The 4,883-nt window shown below is 48.9% G+C and overlaps 1 pseudogene; it reads left to right on the top strand.

The window, feature by feature from the left end:
* Positions 1-338: 338 nt before the first annotated feature.
* LOC132215169 (E3 ubiquitin-protein ligase TRIM38-like) lies at positions 339-1,785 on the top strand (annotated as a pseudogene).
* The last annotated feature ends 3,098 nt before the right edge of the window (positions 1,786-4,883 follow it).

Genomic DNA, 4,883 nt, shown 5'->3' with positions numbered 1-4,883 from the left:
CACGGGGTCATGAGAACACCTGCAGGCAGGGCCAAAGTTCTCTTCAGAAGGAATTTGTCCAACACAAGGATGAATGGGCAATAAAGGTCTTGACATATTTAGTCCTGGAGTTCTATGTCACAGCGATTCTTTGTCTTTAAAAAACTTTTACAGGACTTGGGAAGTGGCTGCTCCAGGCGACTCCATCCAGCGAGTGCTTGACATCGGTGGTGGCCCAGGTTAGACCTCAAGGCCCGTGGGGGCCGTGGCAGCAGAGCGTCCACAGGAAGCGCGGGTGGGTGTGCCACCATCGCTGTGGGGAACCTCTGGGTCCGGCATTGCAGCTTTTCGGCAGAGGCATGGCGTCGGCCACCACCAGCAAGAAGAGGCAGGAGGAGGCCACCTGCTCCATCTGCCTGCCTGCGGCCACAGCTACTGCCAGGCCTGCCTGCTGGGCTTCATGGGCCTGCCCTCCTCGCAGCTGAGCGGAGACCTTCTCCTGCCCCAGTGCCGGGCTCCCTTCCAGAGAGGCAGCCTGCAGCCCAACCAGCAGCTGGGCATCCTCATCTGCCCTCGGGAGCAGGAGCAGGAGCAGGAGCAGGAGCTGTCCTGCCAGGAGCACAGGGAGCGGCTGCACCTCTTCTGCGAGGACGAGGGCCAGCTCATCTGCTGGCACGCTGACACGGGCCCCGGCTACAGGGAAAAGCTCCAGGAAGCGGTGAGGAAACTGAGGCAATTGGAAGAGGAATGCACGAACCAGAAAGCATTCACAGCAAAGCAGACAGCCCAGTGGAATGAGAAGATAAAGGCTCAGAGACAGAAAATCCAGGCGACCTTCCAGAACCTGCACAGCTTCCTGAGGGAGGAGGAGAGGTCATACCTGTGGAGACTGGAGAGCGAGAAAGAGCACACTCTGCAGAGACTGAGGGCCAGTGAAGCCAACCTGGGCCAGCAGGGCCGGGAGCTCGAGAGCCACACCTGGAGCTGGAGGAGCGATGCCAGGGCTCCGCCCAGAAGGTGCTGCAGGAGGTGAAGGGCGCCCTGAGCAGGAGCCAGGCTGTGCAGCTGGAGATGCCGGAGGCCCTGTCCTTGGATATTCATTCCGATTGCGAGGTCCCTGAGCTCTACTTTGATCTGAGGAGACGGTTGAGGAGCCATCAAGGCCCCTGCGAGGGTGACCTCCCTCTGTCTGTATTTGTTGGGGATTCCTTGAACCATCTGACAGAGCAACCTGGCAGTTCTGAAACTGACATGGAACAGTTTGCACAGACCCCGAGTGGCCGGGTCCCCACGGACGAGGCTTTGCAAGAACTTGTGGACCTCATCTATCAACAGGCCATGTCCATGCCAAAGTTCCATGTGTGGGAGCTCGCCTGTGTAGGTACCTGTCCTGTCACCTGACCATCATTAGCTCACAGAGGGGCAGCTTCTGCCAAGTGCTCCTTCGAAGATTACAGACTGAATATGACCTTAGAGATCAAGCTGCCGAGGAGGATGAAGCAACTCGGAGACGATTCCATGGGCTCGTGCTCTTTCAAGGAGAACTTTATCTTTCGCTGAAGATCAAAAGAGCAAAGGGACAGGTTCAAACAGCTATTCTTCAGCCTTTTCTTCGGGGGTTGCTAGACGCCGTCTTTTCTAACCCTGTGGACGATAACCTAATTTGTGCAGTAAAACTCCTGAAGTTGACAGGGCCGGCATTGGAAGATGCCTGGAAGGGACAAGGAACAAAGGACATGGACGAAGTTATCCAGAGGACTGAAAATATCGCCCTGTACGTGGCCTGCAGTGAAGACAGGAAGTGGATGTTCTTGAAGCTTGGAGAGCTCCGGTCAAGTAACTGGGGGAGAGTCCATGCCACCTCAACATTCAAGAGAAGCAACGCCCGAAAATGATCCCAACTGTTTTATGACAGACCACCATTGGGTACAGCGGATGGTGTTCCTCTCACTGCAGCTGATCCCGATGACCATGATTCATATCAGGAGTGACTTGAAGGCGGGAGAGGGAAGGACATATGTAACACTTTCAATAATAAAGATTTATTAAAAAAAAAAACTTTTACAGTAGGAATTATGAATTGTTAAACAGATTTTTTTAAAAAAATGTTTAAAACATCAGTAAAGCACCTATAACCCAGAAATATCAAAAATTTAGCTCTAGGAATATATCCTTTAAAATATCATCCTAAATGTCATGAAATGATGTGCACAAAGACATTTTCTACATGTTCTTTATAATAATGATAACCTAGAAACAACTTGAATGACCCTCAGTAGAGGAATATTTAAGTAAAGTACTGCCACATAATGACTGGTAATCAAGAATAGTCAATAACAAAAATCAATTACTAATTATGTTTTACTGTCTAGTAAAAAGGTTAAATGACAATTGCATGTACTGTAGACATAAAACTGTGTTTTTAAAGTTAACAAAAACCCACATACATAAAAAGTTACTAGAAGAATATACATAAGAGTGATGATAATGTTTGGTAACAGCAATTGTACTGTTTTTATTTCTTTAATTTTTAAAACATTCTTCAACTTGTATTGTAAAAATACTTAGATAATAAATTTGCCAGGAAAATACTAGTAAAACTAAAACAAGATGTGGAGAATACTCAACGTCCTGACAGATTCACAGAATTTCCAAAATGGACACAAGGCCAGAAATGGATCTACAGATTAATGAAGGTCAGCCCAATGCCTACACAGGCCACCAGCACGAGGAGAGAACCCACACCCAAGAGAGAGCTGACAAACTGACAAGTAAGGGATCTTCCTTCCCAGGGAAACAACCCCAGGATTGAATCCGAACCTGGCTGGTACCTGCGTCCCATTTCATTCCCTAAGTCGGTGTCTGAATTGAACCCACTGCTGCACTGCAGTCTCACCAAAGCCTCTGTCCTCGGAAGACAGGGATGCAGTGACTATAGCAGAAGAGGTAAGAGATGAAAAGGGCAAGTCTCACTTTCCCTGTGTGAAATCTCACAGCAATTTCTGGAATGGACGCACTACTGCCTTTCATTTTCCCTAGAGAGCCTGAAACAGGGACCAAGTCCTCGTCCCTCCGGAAAACTAACCGCCGCCCAGCTATGGAGATACAGTTTCCAAAACAAAATCCAGAACCTGTGGGTTTGACCCTGGGAATAGAATATGTGAAGTTGGAGCTGTTGTGAATAAACAGAACTTTTGCTTCACAGCAAATGGCCCTTCCTTACCCAGTGCTCAGAGTGCTTCCACAGAGTGCTACAAATCGAGAAATCCAGTAGCTGGATTTCTCCACACTCTTTAGATCATAAATGGACAAAAGAGTTTTCAATTACTTCTAGGTATGAAGACAACACCTAACGTAATATGGAGATGTAGAAATGGTAGTGCTTCTAAAACAATGGTTTGCATGGATGATGAGACAGACCATTTGAAATTAGAGTCGTGTAAGGAGATCCTAGCCAAGGAGTTGTGTTAGCCACAGCTGTCTCTGCAGAGCCATGTGCTGTGAAAGGAGAAAGAACTCGGAGAGTCCTGCAATGCCTCTTTAGGGCCGAATCTCTAAGACAATATGTATGTTATCAGGAGCATTTACCCCACAGGGCTCTACCTTTTACATCCAGGGTTCTCCTATCAACAAGCTGTTCCCCCCCCCCAAATTCCTCTCTTAACCACTATGTGAGAAGCCAGCTAAGGTATGTGTTCCTATGACTCAGGCTTAGATCTTTCTTAGGAGAGAAATCCTGTGGCTAGGGCACCAGCTTAAGCTGTCACTAGCTCCTTCCTGGCAAGTCCCAAAGCTTCCTGATTCAAGTGCTGCAAAGAAGAAAGGAGGAGGTACAACCAGGACAGCAACAGCCTCAGAGGGTTGTGGAGGGAGGATCACTGAGGAGACACAAAGTGTCTGAACCTCACCACCATGTTGCTGGGACCAGCTCTCCCCACCTCCCTCATCGCTACCAGGGAGGGGATGGCTAGGCCTGCATCCATCACCCTCCTCCGTGGAGGTTCCATGCTGCTTCCTTCCCACCCCAAACATCTGGAGCAGGTCAGTGAAGATGAGTACAACACCCCTTCCCAAAAAATAGTTTGGGTAGGACTGCAGTCTTTTCCAGAGTCCTATGATCATATTATCTCAGACAAGTCTGAGGACACAAATCAACTAAGCTGATATAAACTAAACTGTAAGGTCCTTGAGGGCAAGCCTCACACCTATTCACTCGCCACTGTCTGCCCAGTGCAGGCCTCGCAATGGGGAGGAGGGCCCCTCTCACCAGTGGTTGGATGGAAGAATGAGCCCTCTTGGCCTTCAGGGTTGAGTTCAGCTTCCCTGTCCTCTGTGGTCCCTGCACACCCTCCGGAAGCTGCTAGTGTTGGAGAAAATAGATGGTCCTTGCAGAACAGCAGTCTGCTTCTCCTCCCCCAAGGAGAGACCATGTCTTCTTCTGGGGGTCACAGTAACTCAAGTACTGTAATGTGAAGCTACAGGGACAGGTTGATGGTACAGACCCCACCCCCAGCCCAAAATAGGACCTGCAGCCTCCAAAGACAGAGGTGGCCCCGTCACAGCCCACCTCTCAAGACCACCCCAGAAATGTCCCTGGGGTCTGGTCTCCCACTGTCTCTAGAGCCTTCCCTGCAGCCACCAACCAGCACACTACCTGTGCTCTGCAAAGTTCACTTACCAAGATTCTTCCCTTTTCTGTGCTTTCCCTATTTTCTATAATAGGCCTGCACTGGTTTTGTAATGGGAAAAGCCCACTCTGTTTCTAATTGTTTTAAATAAATTCAAGTCTTTTAAGGTGAAAGAGAAACTTTGCTCCAGTCTTACTGCTGCTCAAGGCTGCAAATCCGGGAGTTTATTTTGGTGCTGTGAACACCCACTCCAAAGTCCCATATGGCCTGTGCATA

Source organism: Myotis daubentonii, chromosome 14, assembly GCF_963259705.1.
Source record: "Myotis daubentonii chromosome 14, mMyoDau2.1, whole genome shotgun sequence".
Classification (NCBI taxonomy): domain Eukaryota; kingdom Metazoa; phylum Chordata; class Mammalia; order Chiroptera; family Vespertilionidae; genus Myotis; species Myotis daubentonii.
Note: the sequence above shows the minus strand (reverse complement) of the source record. Positions and strands in the feature narration are given on the sequence as shown.